The sequence below is a fragment of the Pan paniscus genome, chromosome 1 (assembly GCF_029289425.2).
Source record: "Pan paniscus chromosome 1, NHGRI_mPanPan1-v2.0_pri, whole genome shotgun sequence".
Classification (NCBI taxonomy): Eukaryota; Metazoa; Chordata; class Mammalia; order Primates; family Hominidae; genus Pan; species Pan paniscus.
In genome coordinates this window covers 123,732,082-123,752,872 of record NC_073249.2, presented here as the reverse complement: position 1 = coordinate 123,752,872, position 20,791 = coordinate 123,732,082, and the positions used below count along the sequence as shown (strand labels likewise).

General features: G+C 37.4%; 1 non-coding gene across 2 annotated transcripts in view; it reads right to left on the bottom strand.

Moving 5' to 3' along the window:
- Positions 1-20,791, bottom strand: part of LOC103784425 (uncharacterized) — a 294,503-nt gene that overhangs the window by 38,047 nt on the left and 235,665 nt on the right. For both annotated transcript variants that reach the window (XR_004665026.3, XR_008626072.2), the window contains one exon: positions 8,357-8,466. This is a non-coding gene — a transcript (uncharacterized LOC103784425). The remainder of the gene's footprint in view (positions 1-8,356; positions 8,467-20,791) is intronic.

The window sequence follows — 20,791 nt, the reverse complement described above, 5'->3', positions numbered from 1 at the left end:
CCCTTGGTTTAATGTAGAGGAAGAGATTCAGAGGCTTACGGAGATTGGGAGGGTGGAGTGGATTAGTCACTTTAGACCTACTCATCCCAGCTGGGAGGGTCCAGAAGGTATATCCTTGACCAATGCCTTGCAAAATAGATTTGTGGGGGCAGCACCTGCATCTCTGAAGAGCCCTGTAATTGCTCTTTTCTGTATGTCAGATACAACAATAGTCACTCAACTACAAAATTTAAATACAATGGGAATAATTGGATCCTTTCCTGGCAAGTGCCAAGTGGCGGCAATCAACCATCAAAGGCAAGGTGGTATAGCTACTGTAATGGACAGCAGAGGCAAAGCAGCAATCAGAATAGTCTGACTCTTGTAGCGCTCTGGCATTGGCTAATCATGGTGTTCCTACAAGTGAAATTTATAAGAAGTCTACTGCATTCCTAATTAATTTATATAAGCAGAAAACTTCTAGGTTGTATGGACAAAAGACTAATTTGAATTATAAAACCAGAGAGTCACAGCCCCTCAATCAATTTCCAGACTCGAGCCAGTTTACAGACCCAGAACCCCTTGAATGAAGGGGAGCCCAGGTCTCCTTGAGGAAGGACCTCACTATATTACAGACAATTTATGCAGTGAATCTTTCTCCCAACCTTCCCCAAGAAGCTCTCGGCCTTTTACCGGGGTTAACTATGCAATGGGGAAAGGGAAATGATCAGACATATTGGGGATACTGGACACTGGCTCTGAGCTGACGTTGATTCCAGAAGACCCAAGACATCATTGTGGTTAAAGTAGGGGCTTATGGAGATCAGGTAATTAATGGAGTTTTAGCTCAGGTCTGACTTACAGTGGGTCCAGTGGGTCCCAGGACTCATCCTGTGATCATTTCCTCAGTGCCAGAATGCATAATTGGCGTAGATAAAATTAGTAGCTGGCAGAATACCTACATTGGCTCCCCAACTGGAATGGTGAGGGCTATTACGGTTGAAAAGGCCAAATGGAAGCCCATAGGGCTGCCTCTACCTAAAAAAATAGTAAACCAAAAACAATATCACATCCCTGGAGGGATTGCAGAGATTAATGTCACCATCAAGGACTTGAAAGACTGGGGTGGTGATTCCAGCCACTTCCCTGTTCAACTCTCCCATTTGGCCTGTGCAGAAGACAGATAGATCTTGGAGAATGACAATGGATTATCATAAGCTTAACCAAGTGGTTACTCCAATTGCAGCTGCTATACCAGATGTGGCCTCATTGCTTGAGCAAATTAACACATCTCCTGGTACCTGGTGTGCAGCCATATACTTGGCAAATGATTTTTTCTCCATTCCTGTCCATAAGGCCCACCAGAAGCAATTTGCCTTCAGCTCACAAGGCCAGCAATATACCTTTACTGTCCTACCTCAGGGGTATATCAACTCTCTGGCTTTGTGTCATAACCTTATTTGGAGAGACCTCGATCACTTTTCACTTCTGCAAGATATCACACTGGTCCATTACATTGATGACATTATGCTGATTGGATCCAGTGAGCAAGAAGTAGCAAACACATTGGACTTATTGGTGAGACATTTGCATACCAGAGGATGGGAAATAAATCTGACTAAAATTCAGGGACCTTCTACCTCAGTAAAATTTCTAGGGGTCCAGTGGTGTAGGAACTGTTGAGATATTCCTTCTAAGGTTAAGAATAAGTTGCTGCATTTGGCCCCTCCTACAACCAAGAAAGAGGAACACCTAGTGGGCCTATTTGGATTTTGGAAGCAACTCATTCCTCATTTGTGTGTGTTACTCCAGTCCATTTATTAAGTGACCCGAAAGGTTCCCAGTTTTGAGTGGGGTCCGGAATAGGAGAAGGCTGTGCAACAGATCCAGGCTGCTGTTGAAGCTGCTCTGCCACTTGGGCCACATGAACCAGCAGATCCAATGGTGTTTGAGGTGTCAGGTGATAGATAGGGATGCTGTTTGGAGCCTTTTGCAGGCCCCCACAGGATTTTGACCTCTAGGATTTTGGAACAGGGCCCTGCCATCTTCTGCCTATAACTACTCCCCTTTTGAGAGACAGCTCTTGGCCTTCTACTCAGCTTTGGTGGAAACTGAACGTTTGACTATGCTATGGGTCATCCAGTCACCATGCAACCTGAATTGCCTATCATGAACTGGGAGCTTTCTCACCTATCTAGCCATAAAGTGGGTCATGCACAGCAGCATTCCATCATCAAATGGAAGTGGTATATACGTGATCAGGTTCGAGTAGGTCCTGAAGGAACAAGTAAGTTACATGAGGAAGTGGTTCAAATGTCCATGGTCTCCTTTCCTGCCAACCTGCCTTCTCTCCCCAACCCCAGCCTGCACCAGTGGCCTCATGGGGTGTTCCCTAGGATCAATTGACAGGGAAAGAGAAAACTAGGGCCTGGTTCACAGATGATTCTGCATGATATTCAGACACCACCTGGTAGTGGACAGCTGCAGCACTACAGCCCCTTTCTAAGATAGGCCTGAATGACAGTGATGAAGGGAAATCTTTCCAGTGGGCAGAACTTCAAGCAGTGCACCTGGTTGTACACTTTGCCTGGAAGGAGAAATGGCCAGATGTGTGATTATATACTGATTAATGGGCTATAGCCAATGGTTTGGCTGGATGTTCTGGGACTTGGAAGAAGCATGATTGGAAAATTGGTGACAAAGAAATTTGGGGAAGAGGCATGTGGATGGACCTCTCTGAGTGGTCAAAAACTGTGAAGATATTTGTATCCCATGTGAGTGCTCATGAATGGGTGACCTCAGCAGAAGAGGATTTTAATAATCAAGTGGATGGAATGACCTGTTCTGTGGACACCACTCAGCTCTTTCCCCAGCCACCCCTGTCATCGCCCAATAGACCCCTGAACACAGTGGCCATGGTGGCAGGGATGGAGGTTATGCATGGGCTCAGCAACGTGGACTTCCACTCACCAAGGCTGACCAAATATGGCCGCTGCTGAGTGCCTAATTTGTCAGCAGCAAAGACCAACACTGAGCCCTTGATATGGCACCATTCCTCGGGGAGACCAGCCAACTACCTGGTGGCAGATTTATCATATTGGACCTCTTCCATCACGGAAAGAGCAGAGGTTTGTCCTCACTGGAATAGACACTTACAACTTATATGGGTTTGCCTATCCTGCATGCAATGCTTCTGCCAAGACTGCTATCCAAGGATTCACAGAATGCCTTATTCACTGTCATGGTATTCCACACAGCATTGCCTCTGACAAAGGCACTCACTTTGTGTCTAAAGAAGTGGAGCAATGGGCTCATGCTCATGGAATCCATTGGTCTTACCATGTTTCCCAGCATCCTGAAGCAGCTGGATTGAGAGAATGGTGGAATGGCCTTTTGAAGTCACAATTACAACACCAACCAGATGGCAATACTTTGCAGGGCCGGGGCAAATTTATCCAGAAGGCCATGTATGTTCTGAATCAGCGTCCACTATATGATGCTGTTTCTCCTATAGCCAGGGTTCATGGGTCCAAGAATCAAGGGGTGAAAGTGAAAGTGGCACCACTCACCATCATCCCTAGTGATCAAGTAGCAAAATTTTTGCTTCCTGTTCCCGCGACATTACATTCTGTTGGCCTAAATGTCCTAGTTCCAGAGGGAGGAACGCTGCCACCAACAGACACAACAAGGATTCCATTAAACTAGAAGGTAAGATTGTCACCTGGACACTTTAGGCTCCTCCTACCTTTAAGTCAACAGGCTAAGAAGGGAGTTACAGTGTTGGCTGGGGCGATTGACCTGGACAATCAAGATGAAATCAGTCTGCTACTCCAGAATGGAGGTAAGAAAGAGTATGCATGGAGTACAGGAGACCCATTAGGGTGTCCCTTAGTATTACCATGCCCTGTGATTAAGGTCAATGGGAAATTACAACCCCCCAATCCAGGCAGAACTACAAATGGCCCAGACCCTTCAGTAATGAAGGTTTGGGTTACCCCACCAGGAAAAAAACCCACGACCTACTGAGGTGCTTGCCAAAGGAAAAGGGAATACAGAATGGGTAGTAGAAAGTAATCATCAATATCGGCTATGATCACATGACCTGCTGCAGAAATGAGGACTGTAATGGTCATGAATATTTCCTCCTTCTTTTGTTAAAAACATGCTTGCGCATGTATACACTTGTACTGAGAAAATATCTTCATTTTATATCCTTTCTCCTTTTTCATGTGATGTAAGATTTATTGAGTTCATATCAGCGTTTAAGTATTGTTAACTTTATGTAACAGTATTTGGGTTGGGGATTGACACGTTCCCAGTTGTAGGAAGGATAGTTGTATTATGTTAGACGTAATTATCACCTTATTATTGTCTTTATTTAAAGATTATGTATGATCTCAGGAGATGTGTATGGGTTCAAGTTGACAAGGTTGGATTTGTGATGGTTAATACTGAGTGTCAACTTGATTGTATTAAATGATACAAAGTATTGATCCTGGGTGTGTCTGTGAGGGTGTTGCCAAAGGAGATTAACATTTGAGTCAGTGGGCTGGAAAAGGCAGATGCACCCTTAATATGGGTGGGCACAATCTAATCAGCTGCCAACCTGGCTAGAATGTAAGCAGGCAGAAAAATGTGAAAACAGAGACTGGCCTAGCCTCCCAGCCTACATCTTTCTTCCACGCTGGATCCTTCCTGCCCTTGAACATCAGACTCCAAGTTCTTCAGCTTTGGAACTCAAACTGACTCTCCTTCTTCCTCAGCCTGCATATGGCCTGTTGTGGGACCTTGTGATCTGTGAGTTAAAACTTAATAAACTCCCCTTTATATATGTGTGTGTGTGTGTGTGTGTGTGTGTGTGTGTGTGTATTCCGTTAGTTCTGTCCCTGTGAACCCTGACTAATACAGTTGTTTACAAAACAAATAAGACAATCCCTTTCTTTCGAAGATTTTCCTGTCTCTAGGGAAAGGGACAGATACAAGGAAATGCAGATTTTGAGGTAATTCAAACTACCACAAAGGGTCCTGAAAGAAGGAAAGAGATAGGAGAATTCTAACAATGCCCTCCTTAATCCTTACTTTCAAATAAGTGTGACCTTGAGCTAGTATGCCCTTTCCCTAAACAAGGCCGGAAAGAAAGTCTTGCCTATTAATAATACTCATACTTACAAAAAGCTCAGAGTTCAGTGTTCTCATTCAGTGTGTGTGTGTGTGTGTGTGTGTGTGTGTGTGTATGTGTTTGGCGAGGGACATGTATTTGTAACTTATTCAATAAACAAATATTTGTTAAGTGTCTACCATATCAGATTTCTAGATACTTGAAATATGGTAGTGGATAATGCAATGTTTCTGCCCTCAGGGACCTTAACTTTTACATCCTAGTAGGGAAATTGCCTTGAACGAATATAGCCAATGATATATTCTAATTACATATAGCCAAGTGAAAGAAATAAAAATAAAGCAGGAGAGAGGGCCTACAGATGAAATAGTGTTGTAGTGACAAATAGTGAGGTCAGGAAAAGCCTCTTGAGGAGGTGACATTGAACAGAAACCTAAAGGAAAGAGGAGAGCCATGCAGAGGAATTACTTTCTAGTCAAAGGGAACTGCTAGAGCAACATCTCTGGAGCAAGAATGGGATCAATGCATACAAGAAGTGGGAAGAAAGCCAATAAGCAAGAAGTCAGTGAAAGGTACAACTACACAGGAAACATAAAAATGTCCTATTCTGAGCAACATCATTCATTCGTTAGGTAAAAATGTGAATAATCAACCAAGGATTAAGAGAATCTCGACAAAACTAAAATCATGAAATTGAAAGGCCAGGATAGAGCACATTTAAACCCTGATGGAAAAAGGAGTATTATAAGGAATATTTGGAAAAACTATTTTTTTAAGTTTCACATTTGAGATACATATTACTATCTCAAAAAATAAGAATAGGCAACTAAAAATAGAGAGATGAAGATATTAGAAATGACACTGTTAAAATATTGGTTTTAACTTTTATACATATAATTGTAGTATCCTTTTTAATAAAATACAAATTCAAGGATTTCCAGAAGCTAATTAGAGTGCACTGATCTGAGCAAAAATCATTAGGTTTCAAAGCAATGGGTTTCAAAGGAAGATGAGAGCATCAGACATTGTTTTTCTTCTCTGTTGAGTTGATAGGTTTTCAGGTACATGACCATCACACACTCAATTAAGAACATGATCAGCAATTTGTTTTCCATATTTAAAATCCAAGTTCTTAGTTTTATTCCAGTGAATCAAATGCTGTATTTGGAAATGAAAGTGACAGTGTTCAAATGTGAGTATTCAGATTCACTCTGAGCACACACCTTGAGCAGGGAGTAGACTTTAACAAAGTTACCAGAAAGAAGTATCTCCTTTTTAAGTAAAAAGTTATGATAATTCTGGGAGAAAACCAGGTATGACCATTCTAGGGAAAAACCAGGTATGACAACAGGTATTGCTGAAATTAATATTTCTTATTAAAATTATTCTTGAAGACTACCCGCAGACTTTTCTTGCTCATTCATTCTTGGGTGCCTTTGATTTCTTTTATTTTTTTCTCTGATTAGCCTTATTTTACCATACCTTCAAAAACTAGGGCAAATTTTATGTCTTGTGTCTCTCCCAGACCACTTTCTTTTTTAAAAAAATAATGCCAAGAATTGTGATTGAGGTCATGAATTTGTTCATTTTGTAATATGTTATTGGGTTAGGACTTACACACATATGGGGTAGGCAGGAACTACTTACTGGCCACATTGTTGAAATTCTGCAATAAAAATGTATGCTATTGGAGTAAACATTACTTCTTTCAGGCAGGTCAAATAAAGTGCAAATAACACTGTATAATCTAATGTGTTAAATCTTTCACAACTTCCTGCCACTATCTGATCAGATTGTTTTCCTTAATAATGGTAAAGACAATTAAAATACCCACACAAGTTTTTTTGTCTTTTTTGTTTTATTTTGTTTTTGTTCTTGTTTTTTTGACCGGGTCTCACTCTGTTGCCCAGGCAGGAGTGCAGCGACGCCGTCATGATTCACTGCACACTTGACCTGCTAGGCTCAAGCAATTCTCCCATCTTAACCTCCCGAGTAGCTAGAACTACAGGAGCAAGCCACCACACCCAGCTAATTTGTTTTAACCTTTTGTAGAGATCAGGTCTCACTATGTTGCCCAGGCTAGTCTTGAACTGCTAGGCTCAAGTGATCCTCTAGCCTCAGCCTGGCTGGGATTGTGGCATGAGCCACTGGGCCCAGCAGAAATATCCATACAATCCTAAGGTATGTTTTAGCCTGGGACAATTTAAGGATGAGGACTAGAAAGAAAAAACTGTTAACTAATAGATAAAGTACAGAAAGAGTTTATACAAGTACAACCACCTGCAATAACATTTTTCAAGTGTGAATCTTTGTGTATGATAGACAACCTTACAGTTGCCTATAATTTTCCTGGCTTACAAATAGCCATCTTCTGGTTGTCCTCACAAAGCCTTTCCTCTGTGCTCACAAAGAGAGAGAGAGAGAGAGAGGACAAGCTCTCTGGTGTCTCTTTTTACGACACTAATACTATTGGGTCAGTGACCCACTGTCATGACCTCACTTAATCTTAATTACTTCTGTAAAGGCCCAGTCTCCAATTATAGTTACATTGAGGTTTAGGGTTTCAACATGTGAATTTTGGGGGAAACAAATCTTTCAGCCTGCAATACTATGTAAGTGTTGAGCAAGACTCAGGGAAATCCTAATATTCATTGAACAAAGTGTTCATTTAACAAATGTTTAATTCTGCCCAAGGCTTTTAGTTTATTTTACCGTTATGGAAAAAAGTGAGGTAGAGAAGATTTTATGGTTACGTCTCTCACACTTACTAGCATTTAAAATAATTTAGAGCATTTGGAGAATACAATGACTAATCCTAAAGTAATAAACCTGAAAAAAAGGATGTGGACTAATAATGAAACTAAATGTAGATTCAATAGGCTGTGTCTTGTTATTTTTATATCAATCTATTTTGGCTACAGATTCAATCAATTTCAACTATTTCTTAAACTTGGTTTCTAATGAAAAATATCAAGTAGAGAGCTTTCTTCACTTCGTCATGATGGTTAAATTAATTACTAGCTGCCAAGCATATATATATAATTAGCTGCCATGCACACACACATCTATATAAATTACATCCTAAATATATATGTAATATATGATATAATTTATACATGATGTAATATATATATACACAATGTATATTTATATATAAATACATATTTTATATATAATATTTAACTTACTGTTCATATACAGTAAATATACTGTTATTGTACATTTATATATTATGTATGTATAAAATATTTCACTTACCTTTCTTCATTGAGTTTTTTCTAGGGCATGAGAAAGACGATATTCCAAACCTTAGTTCTCCACTAATTGTGCATGACATAGCAGCAATCCAGAATTCCTCATGAGTCCCACTGTAAAACACAGAGATGTCTGAGAGTTGAGAGACAATTGGTCCACCATGGAGCCTCTATATTGACAGACAAGATTACCTTATAATAGAAACAGCTAAGCCAATAGAAAATAAAACTGAATTCAGAGTGCCTGCCACACTAGCAAAACCCAAGGTAAGGCCAAGTTTACTGCTAAGTGTTTCTTCTTCACAGAACATAATTTCACCAACTCAGATTTCAACATCAGATGCTAGAAAGACAGTCAGTAACCACTAAGCCAATGAGAATGCAGAAGATAGAACAAGAACTAACAAAAACTAGGAGAATAGCCCCTGATTCTGAGGCCCCTCTCCTTTTACCTCCAAAACTCATAAGCTTCTCTCGATACTCAAATACATCTTGACTAGGAAAAATGTTAGAATTAATTCATTTAATCTTCACAAGAACCCTAGGGAGTAACTATAGTTGTATTTCCTATATCAAGATGGGAAAATAGAAGTTCAAAGGGATTAACTTGACTATCTTCATGCAGCAAATAAATGTTAAAAGGTTTCAGCTTGTTCAAAAATAGCACTGAATTTTCTTATTTCATTTCTATATTTGCTCCACCTTTCAGAAGAGATTACTATGTATCTCTAGCATATGAAATTACTGGATTAATTTTAATCCAGAAATTTATAAAACTATGTTTAATTATTCTTAAAGAAGAATATTTCCAGAGGCATTAAGTTCAAAGTACATGTTAAGGAATAAGTTGTTAAGGCTTACACTAAAATAAAAACATTCTAGGACATGTGAAAATGTTGTGCTGTTTAATGTCCTTCCACTGGAAAATAATTTAATTTTTAAAAACTTAAAAAAAATTAGGGAGTGGATACATAGCAAAATGTCAGATAGAAGCCTACAAAAAATAATTTTAGTATTTAACATTTTCAAAGCAGTCTCTCTCTTTTTTGTCTTTAAAGGGAGAGAATATGTGAATTATTCATAATAGATTATTTATTATCTATTTATTACTTGTTTTAACTTTTATTTTTTAATTAATTTTATCCACTAGCCATGTTGTCAACATATCTTGGAAAAATTGCTTAGAACTAATTCCTTTTATGTGACGATAATAAAAATTCCTCAGATTCTTTCTTTTCTTTCTTTCTCTCTCTTTTTTTTTTTTTTTTTTTTTTTTTTTTTTTTGAGACCAAGTCTCGCTCTGTCCCCCAGACTGGCATGATCTTGGCTCACTGCAACCTCTCCCTCCCGGATTCCCCTGCCTCAGCCTCCAGAGTAGCTGGGACTACAAGCAAGCGCCACCACACCCGGCTAATTTTTATTTTTTATTTTTTATTTTTATTTTTTTTTATTTTTAGTAGAGACGGGTTTCCCCATATTGGCTAAGCTGATCTCAATCTCCTGACCTCCCAAAGTGCCGGGATTACAGGCATGAGCCATTGCGCCAGGCCAAATTCATCAGTTTCATGGCACCCCTGCTGAAATTTCCATGGTATTTTAAAATATATCCTGTTTTGTTCCTGGAGAAAAATATAATCAAGCTTGTTTTTCATGGATTTTATTTGGTAATAATCAGTTACTAATTTCCCCAAATTATATATAAGTCTAACTGCTCTAATTTACTATTAATGCCTTACTTAAGTATCACCAACTGCTATGGCATTTTACATATGTCCAATAGGTCAACCTCTTAAATAGCTCAATGTTCTTCTACAAATATAGTTGCTTTTAGCTGCATTTGCTTTCTTTAAGGTTTAGACTTGCAGAACTTAAGGCAACATCAGGAAAATGAGTTTTCAGAAAAATTTTGAGTAAAGTGTCAGGCCAAACAAAAATCCTTAAAGACAAGCTCTTCTAGCTTCCATATATACAAAGGTGTTTGGAAAACTGGAAAAGATTTCTTTGGAACCAAGGTAAGGAAGTAGAACCTTAAGAACAATAACATTTTCCAAACCTTAAATAATGTAATTTAATTCCATTCAAAGGAGAGTGGTAGCTGCAGGATAATTAATGATAGTAAATGAAAATATCTGGTAATATTTTAATATAAACTAAGAAATTTACCTAGAAAAATAACAAAACTAAAAAGTAAAGTTTAAGCAGAATGCAATAAAAGCAATGCTTTACAACTAGAGTCAACATCAAAGAAAAGAAAAATAACATCTTTTCCTATTTCAAATATAATGTAAAGGTTTATCAGATATTAACTGGTAGCATGACTTCTGCTAATTCAAAGTAATGGGTGACTTGTTTTAACAGAAGAGAGATACATTATGTATATATAAAATAGTAGAGTTGAAATATACCTTTTTTATTTTATTATTTTTTAATTATACTTTAAGTTCTGGGGTACATGTGCAGAACATGCAGTTTTGCTGCATAGGTATACACGTGCCATAGTGGTTTGCTGCACCCATCAACCCATCACCTACATTAGGTATTTCTCTTAATGTTATCCCTCCCCTAACCCCCACCCCCTGACGGGCCCCAGTGCGTGATGTTCCCCTCCTTATGTCCACATGTTCTCATTGTGCAACTCCCACTTATAAGTGAGAACATGTGGTGGTCAGTTTTCTGTTCTTGTGGTGGTTTGCTGAGAATGATGGTTTTCAGATTCATCCATGTCCCTGCAAAGGACATGAACGCATCCTTTATTATGGCTGCATAATATTCCATGGTGCATATGTGCCACATTTTCTTTATCCAGTCTATTATTGATGGATATTTGAGTTGATTCCAAGTCTTTGCTCTTGTGAATAGTGCTGCAATAAACATATGCATGCATGTGTCTTTATAGTAGAATGATTTATAATCCTTTGAGTATATACCCAGTAATGGGATGGCTGGGTCAAATGGTATTTCTAGTTCTAGATCCTTGAGGAATCACCACACTGTCTTCCACAATGGTTGAACTAATTTTCACTTCCACTAACAGTGAAAAAACATCCCTATTTCTCCACATCCTCTCCAGCATCTGTTGTTTCCTGACTCTTTAATGATCGTCATTCTGACTGGTGTGAGATGGTATCTCATTGTGATTTTGATTTGCATTTCTCTAGTGACCAGTGATGATGAGCATTTTTTCATATGGCTGTTGGCTACATAAATGTCTTCTTTTGAGGAGAGTCTGTTCATATCCTTTGCCCACTTTTTGATTTTTTTTCTTGTAAATTTGTTTAAGTTCTTTGTAGATTCTGGATATTAGCCCTTTGTCAGATGGATAGATTGCAAAAATTGTCTCCCACTCTTTATGTTGCCTGTTCATGCTGATGATAGTTTCTTTTGCTGTGCAGAAGTTATTTGGTTTAATTAGATTCCATTTGTGAATTTGGGCTCTTGTTGTCATTGCTTTTAGTGTTTTAGACATGAAGTCTTTGCCCATGCCTATGTCTTGAATGGTATTGCCCAGGTTTTCTTCTAGGATTTTTATGGTCCTACGTCTTAAGTTTAAGTCTTTGATCCATCTTGAGTTGATATTTGTATAAGGTGTAAGGAAGGGGTCCAGTTTCAGTTTTCTGCATATGGCTAGCCAGTTTTCCCAACACCATTTATTAAATAGGGAATCCTTTCCCCATTTCTTGTTTTTGTCAGCTTTGTCAAAGATCAGATGGTTGTAGATGTGTGGTGTTATTTCTGAGGCCTCTGTTCTGCTCCATTGGTCTATATATCTGTTTTGGTACCAGTACCATGCTGTTTTGGTTACTGTAGCCTTGTAGTATAGTTTAAAGTCAGGGAGCATGATGCCTCCAGCTTTGCTCTTCTTGCCCAGGATATGAGCAAATTGAAGTCTAGAGTTATTAACATATCAATACATATTCAAAACATCACATTTTAGGCTTGCAGGCTGTTGGACTATCTTCATTCAGTGACTTTCTATAGGTATTTGTTCTTGCAGAACCTGTGCTCCAACTAGGGCATCAGACAAATAATTATAACAAAATGACAAAAATATTATGATAGAGGTACCTTTTAGAACATGAAATAGGGAATTATTTCTAGATGGGAGACAAGGAAGTCTTTAAAAAATTGTTATTTTGGCCTGGCACGGTGGCTTACACCTGTAATCCCAGCACTCTGGGAGGCTGAGGCAGGTGGATCATCTGAGGTCAGAAGTTTGAGACAAGCCTGGCCAACATGGTGAAACCCCATCTCTACTAAAAATACAAAAATTAGCTGAAAATTCTGATCCCCAGAATTTTCCCTCAGGTAAGTATTCTAGTCACCCAGCATTCTGTTTAACTGATAACTTAATTCTTTGTTATCCTAAATCCTTATGAAAATTTGTGGTCCTTTTAATAGCAACATGAAGGGGACTCAGGAAAGAAAAGGACAGCCACTGTGCAAAGGCAGCAGCCTTTTAGGAGAATGGGCAGACCACCTGGAATCATCATTCATTTGGCTACCCTGCTTTTCTGGGAATTTGGGGGAAGACTTACAAATAGAATCCTACACAATATACTAAGCTTGGAGCCAGTCAGAAAGATACCAGTCTATTTAAACACACTTTTACTTACTTTCTGTTCCTTCACTCATATAAGTTCCTGTATTTGTAGTATCATTATATTTAAACCTTTATAATGTATGTCCTCTATGCAATACTGAAAGACAGATAGAAGTCAAAACCCCAGAGGTTGAATGTCTGAAATGGCTTATTTGAAAAGAGACTGATTTTTTTCATACTGAATCAGCATATATTTATTAAATATTTTTGCACCAGGACTTGTTCAAGGTTCTTAATAGCCATTATTGCTCTCCTAAATATTATATTTTACTAATAGATGGTAAATTAGGAAAATGCCCCAAAGTTCATAGTCCTACAGGATCATCGGTGCCACCCAGTGTCATAGACTAAATGCCTCGCAGTACAACCTCACTTCTCCAGCATAGCTCTTTTTTTGAAGAAACTCCTTCAAAAATTTTGACGAATACTTCCAAGAATCTGTGAGCCTCTGCCTATTTACACTAACCCAACTTATTCTTGGATAATAGAAAAAGCACGGTCTTACACTAGGGTAAAATTTGTCTTATAATAAGTGAACACCAAGATGCAGACCTCTTCCCTGGTGCAAAATTCTTTATAAAGGCAGCTCTAGTTGTACAGTAGTCTGAGTTTCTTGACACCATGAATGCCTTAGCTTACTAACGTGTCAGTCTTTCAAAATCTTACATAAACTACCTGTTTATTTTGGAGTTTCCTCCACTGCTTTACGCTTCTTAAGGCAGGAATTGTGTCTTATTTACCTGTGTGTTACTGTGTCCCAGCAGTGTGATTAGCACAAAACAGCTGTTCAGCAGTATTTGTTTCAGTAATTTGTGGCAACTATTACAAATAATGTGCCACTATTATAAAACAATCATCAATATTACTTATAATAACGAAAGATTATAATCAATCTCGATATTCACTCAACAGACTGTTACATAGTCATTCAAAAGAGATGTGTGTATATATATGCATACATAGGTATATACATATATATATCTTTTAAAATATATATCTCTCTGTACATAAAATTTAATATATTTTTTATAAAAATACTGTGATACACATTGCATTTTAAATATTACTCTAAAAGTATAAATTTTTTAAAGACTGGTCATCAAGTTACAGGCCAGAAAAAGTAATATTTTTGTTGGTTATCTTTAGGTAGTGAGATAATGGAAGATTTTTTTTCACTTTTCATTATCTGATTCTTCATTTTGCATTTTTTCTTTAATATCTATACTTTTTAAACAATGAGAATATGAAGAAATGATTTACAGATGCTTTCCTTTTAATGCCAAAATGTATTGCATAAGTTTTTATTTATTTATTTATTTTACAGCCTGGTGTCATTGATTTATTAATGCCAGTTTATTTAACCTATCTTTAATTTAAGCTATAAAAATAGAGATACAAGGGAAAGGGGAAAATAGAAGTGGTAGAAAAGGCATTTACAATGTATAAGTACTAGTGCCTCACTTAAACAAAATCAAGTGCTCTTCAAATATTTAGCTAATTAACTAATTTGAATAGTGTTCTCAGAAACATAAAAATAAAGAAAAGAATTTTAATTCTTTGTAAAAATGTACTCTGCCATTATATATTAGAGCCTCACACTTACAATATTTTAAATGTTTTTACTTTCTCCCATTTTTTTTTTGCTTGAGCTTTTGTAGATTTGATATTATGCCAAGAGGAACATCTCCCAGCTGAAAAAATAGGATTCTTCTTAGTTCGTTGGAGCATTGAAGTGTCTGCTGAAAATAATTTGAAAATAATTTACAGTTTTGGCCCAAACACTAAATAAGATTTTTTTTTTTTTGAGCACTTGCCAATTCCTCTGTACCTGGTTAATCACTTTTTGGAAGACATAGCATTTCATTAATGGTTTCCCATTGCCCTTGGAATACATAAATCAGAGAAAGATTAATTCAATTCTTAAATTTTTTGGCATGCATATAAAGAAATTAAGCTATGGGTGGGATCATTATTATTCTTGCACTCTATATCATTCTGGAATGGGAAATCACTCTAAATATGTAATCACTAGAATCTCCTATTTTGACTTTCAGCCTTAAAAATGGTTCTATTCTATAATATATAATCAGTCACATGGTTTCAAAAGCAGGTTTAGCTAAAAAAATTTAAAGTTTGCCAGAAGTACATCTGGAAATAATGTTAGAGGCATGAATTTCTATGTGCAGAATCTTATAAGAGAGGTATATTTTCAAATGAAAAAGCATACCTTTAATCTATTGCTGTTCAATTTAAGAATCAATTCTAAGTTTTCAATGTTCAGTAACAATTTAATATCCATTGTAACTTTGGGGGAGGAAAGTATTGCCATTGCATAATCAAGTTAATTACAGTGATGGATCTTGGATTTCATTTCTTGGTACTATCCAGTTAAGAAAGAGCTAAATGCAGAATGTCAGTTTATGGAAATCATGTACATAACAGTCTGAGGTTTCCTGGTATGTTCCTACTGTAGCCAGTTGAAATGCTTCCATTCCTCCCTTGAGTGTAATGAGAGAACACTTTTTGAGCTTTGAGGCTTCAAATGAAAACCTCTTCAGTTGTATCTTTAAAAACAACTATCAAATAACTCTTTGGTATGTTCCATTTTTTATTTTCTACTCAGATTTTTTCCTTTCCTTATATCTTTTTTATTTAGTTTGGCATTCTGCCCAATATCTCTCTCCTCAGCTGGTACCAATTTGACTCCTGGGTTCTCCAGAACATTATGTGCTTCTATAAGCCAGCTGGCCACAAGTCTGATTTTTGACAATTTACTGACCTAATCAGCTGCTATTTGTGCTGCTCAAAATATGCAGGCTCTCCCTCATCTAGACATTACATATTGAGGATACTTTTATTTTTTTCTGGTGGGCATATTTTTTCTGATTATTGAGAGAAATCCCTGATATTCTCACTCATTGATGATTCAAAGCATAACATTCTGTTCTGGTTGCTGAACAAAATAAATACAGTAAAGAGTTGGGGACAGAACTGAATAAGAGCCATGAACTCTACCTATCACTTAAACATTACGTTCATCCACCTTTGCCAAATTGCCTCCTATCAGAAAGGAAGAGGTCTTCTTTCTCCAAAGCTTTCTCCTAATCAATCAACTCCATATTCTCTTGCCTATAACCTTAACATTTCTCTCTCAATTATAGTTTCCTCTCTAATGTTAGTGTTCATTCTTCTGAATAATAATTATTATTAACTTGATATTGTTAAGTGTCTTCCAGTTAAAAAAAGAACCTTTCCTTGATGCCACATCTCCATCCAAATAATAGCTAATTTTCTCTTCCTCACAGTGCAGCATTTTAGAAGAGTCACCTAAAATCACTCCACTGAGTTATGTTTATTTTTTTTGAAGGTGGCACATGCATTTTATTTTAAGTTTTCTGAGATAGGAAATATTGAATTGGAGATTATTCATATTTTAGGAAAGTAGTGAATGGAGCCAATTAAAAATAAAAATCTTTTTTTAGCATAAATTCAGGTTAGTGATTAGAAACTCGAGATTTTGCAGCCCATTACCTAATCATAGACTATTACTACTTACAAAAAAATTCTCATGTGTAAATCGTCCCTTTTCCTTTGTAAAAGCTTGATCAGGTATTTTGCTTATGTCTCAGACTGTCATGGGGCCAAGAGGGGCTGGAAGCAGTGGATGCTTTTATTTCAATTGATTGCTTTTTGACCCTTTCCTAAGTGACAGGAGGAGTTTCATTCTTTCCGCCTCAATTATCTTCTCACTGATTCTTTAAACAAGTGGACCATCTCTTGGTTAGGTAAATCTATAGAAAATAAATGAAGAGTATGTGCTGACCTTAAACAAATTAAGTATTTTTTAAAAAAACTTTTTATTATAGAGATCCAAATTTATCCGAAGATAATTACCTACCCTAATAGTAATCAATACCTTGTCAATCAGACCCTATTCACATCTACATCCACTTAGCACCTCCCTCCACCCCATATATTTAAATCCCAGGTATCACATCAGTTTATCTATAAACATTTCAGTATGTATTTCAGAAAATGACTCTTTGTATAAAAAACAAGGCTACAATAGCATTATCATACCTAAAAATTAATTCTTGATTAATAAACCTTTGTTAGCATCAAATATCCGATCAGTGTAAAAAAATTTACTGGAACATTTTCATGCTGATTAAATGTAGATTAATACTAGGCCCTGAAACTTACATAGTTTTATGATATGCCATAAATAATTACCTTTGCATTTTTTTAGTGTAAGCATACTTTATTTTAGCCAGTGATACATTTGTGCTAAAATTATAAAATTATTATACATATTGATAATACTACACTTATAAAAACTCTCAATAGACTTAAAAAAACTTTTAATTTGCTATCTCTAATTTTTCTTTTTTTCCTTTTATATATATATTTATTATACTTTAAGTTCTATCTAGGGCACATGTGCACAATGTGCAGATTTGTTACATATGTATACATGTGCGATGTTGGTGTGCTGCACCCATTAACTCGTCATTTACATTAGATATATCTCCTAATGCTATCCCTCTCCCCTTCCCCTACCCCACAACAGGCCCTGGTGTGTGATGTTCCCCTTCCTGTGTCCAAGTGTTCTCATTGTTCGATTCCCACCTATCAGTGAGAACATGCGGTGTTTGGCTTTTTGTCCTTGTGATAGCTTGCTGAGAATGATGGTTTCCAACTTCATCCATGTCCCTACAAAGGACATGAACTCATCATTTTTATGGCTGCATAGTATTCCATGGTATATATGTACCACATTTTCTTAATCCAGTCTATTATTGTTGGACATTTGGGTTGGTTCCAAGTCTTTGCTGTTGTCAATAGTGCCACAATAAACATACGTGTGCATGTATAGCAGCATGATTTATAATCCTTTGCATATATACCCAGTAATGGGATGGCTGGGTCAAATGGTATTTCTAGTTCTAGATCCCTGAGGAATCACCACACTGTCTTCCACAATGGTTGAACTAGTTGACAGTCCCACCAACTGTGTAAAAGTGTTCCTATTTCTCCACATCCTCTACAGCACCTGTTGTTTCCTGACATTTTAATGATCGCCATTCTAACTGGTGTGAGATGGTATCTCATAGTGGTTTTGATTTGCATTTCTCTGATGGCCAGTGATGATGAGCATTTTTTCATTTGTCTGTTGGCTGCATAAATGTCTTCTTTTGAGAAGTGTCTGTTCATATCCTTTGCCCACTTGATGAGGTTGTTTTTTTTCTTGTAAATTTGTTTGAGTTCTTTGTAGATTCTGGATACTAGCTGTTTGTCAGATGAGTAGATGGCAAAAATGTTCTCCCATTCTGTAGGTTGCCTGTTCACTCTGATGGTAGTTTCTTTTGCTGTGCAGGAGCTCTTTAGTTTAATTAGATACCATTTGTCAATTTTGGGTTTTGCTGCCATTGCTTTTGGTGTTTTAGACATGAAGTCCTTGTCCATGCCTATGTCCTGAATGGTACCGCCTAGGTTTTCTTCTAGGGTTTTTGTGGTTTTAGGTCTAACATTTAACTCTTTAATCCAGCTTGAATTAATTTTTGTATAAGGTATAAGGAAGGGATCCAGTTTCAGTTTTCTACATATGGCTAGCCAGTTTTCTAAGCACCATTCGTTAAATAGGGAATCCTTTCCCCATTTCTTGTTTTTGTCAGGTTTGTCAAAGATCAGATAGTTGTAGATGTGTGGTATTATTTCTTAGGGCTCTGTTCTGTTCCATTGGTCTATATCTCTGTTTTGGTACCAGTACCATGCTGTTTTGGTTACTGTAGCCTTGTAGTATAGTTTGAAGTCAGGGAGCATGATGCCTCCAGCTTTGTTCTTTTGGCTTAGGATTGACTTGGCAATGTGGGCTCTTTTTTGGTTCCATATGAATTTCAAAGTAGTTTTTTCCAATTCCGTGAAGAAAGTCATTGGTAGCTTGATGGGGATGGCAATGAATCTGTAAATGACCTTGGGCAGTATGGTCATTTTCATGATATTGATTCTTCCTATCCATGAGCATGGAATGTTCTTCCATTTGTTTGTATCCTCTTTTATTTCATTGAGCAGTGGTTTGTAGTTCTCCTTGAAGAGGTCCTTCATATCCCTTGTAAGTTGGATTCCTAGGTATTTTATTCTCTTTGAAGCAATCTTTAAGTTACTTCTCAACCATCAGGTTGGAATGCTTTCAGCTACCAAAAATAAAAATAAAAAATTAATCTAACAATAAGGGTTTTTATTAACTCATCTAAAATAAGCCTATGATTGGGTGGTTCCAGAACTGGTAATTCTGGTGACCTAGAAATATCAGGACTCTGGCTCCACTTCTCCGTGTTTCTCCTTGCTTTTTTTTCACAGGCATAAGAAGCTTTCTGCAGTTGCAAGCATGAGGACCCTATAGATCAGTGTTCAAAGATGAAGGAAGGAGCAAGACTTATCTACAGAAAACTCTTTTGATCAAGGGAGAAAATCTTTCCCAGAGGGCCCTAGCACAATTCCCATTACATTTAATTGATAAAAACTTGATACATAGTCTACCCTGAATCAATCGTCAAAAAAAGAAACTAAAATAATCCCAATCCTATTTTTCTAATACCTTTAATAGCTTACCTGATATTTTTGCCTGAGTGTCCCAAAAGCCCATCAAATTTAACATATGCAAAAGCTGAACCCATTGTTTTATACCTTGATTTCTCTGTTTGTTCTCTATCTCAATATGTGACACCTGCATTTACTCATTTCCTGAGATAAAATTTGTACCTCACTACCCGCATTCAATCAGACAAAAAATTGTAAAGATTCTAGGTTGTTAATAATTTTTCAATCTGTCCAGTTCTTTTCATGCCTATGTCATTAACTTGGTGTAGGCAAATATTCTCTCTTGGTTGGATTACTACTCCTTGCCAGATTGGTTTCCTGCTTTTCATCTTGGCTTTTATTTCTTTTCTTTTCTTTTTTCAGATGGATTCTCGCTCTGTCGCCCAGGCTGGAATGCGGTGGTGCAATTTCGGCACACTGCAGCCTCCGCCTCCCAGGTTCATAGGATTCTCCTGCCTCAGCCTCCAGAGTAGCTGGGACTATAGGTGTGTGCCACCATGTCTGGCTAATTTTTGTATTTTTTTAGTAGAGACAGGGTTTCACCATATTGGCCAGACTGGATTCAAACTCCTGACCTCAGGTGATCCGCCCGCCTTGGCCTACCAAAGTGCTGGGATTACAGGCGTGAGCCACCATCCCAGGCTCTTGGCCCTTTTATATACATTTTCCATATTCCCAGAGGGATTCTTTTAAAAAGCAAGGAGGATCTTGTGATATTCACCTTCACAAAGTAATTCAATGGCTCCTGGTAGCCTTACAAATGAAGTTCAAACCTTAGCAGGTATATGAGGCTTCTCATAATTTGTCCACTGGTGAGATCTCCACCCCATCTTTCTCCTTATCTGACTCCAGTCACACCAAATTACGTGGAATTCTCCAATGCCCAGTGCTCTCCTTCTTAACTATAGGCCTTTACTAATCTCAGCTTCTTTGTTGAGAATGATTTCCAGATTCCCACCACAACCCCACTCACAACTCCACTAGACCTGGCTGACTCTTCCTTCAAGAACTCAGTTCAGAATACTTTTTAAGTTCTCCCTACCTGTTCCCAATATATTAATAGTTTATGTGCCTATTATCTGTGTTCTCACCATCATAACACTTTACAAAACATTTTATATTGTCATTACCTACTTAATGTTCGAAGTGGGGCCTGGTGGGAGGTGATTGGATTATGGGGACAGTTTTTTCATGGTTTAGCACCATCTCCTTGGTGCTGTTCTTATGATAGTGAGTGAG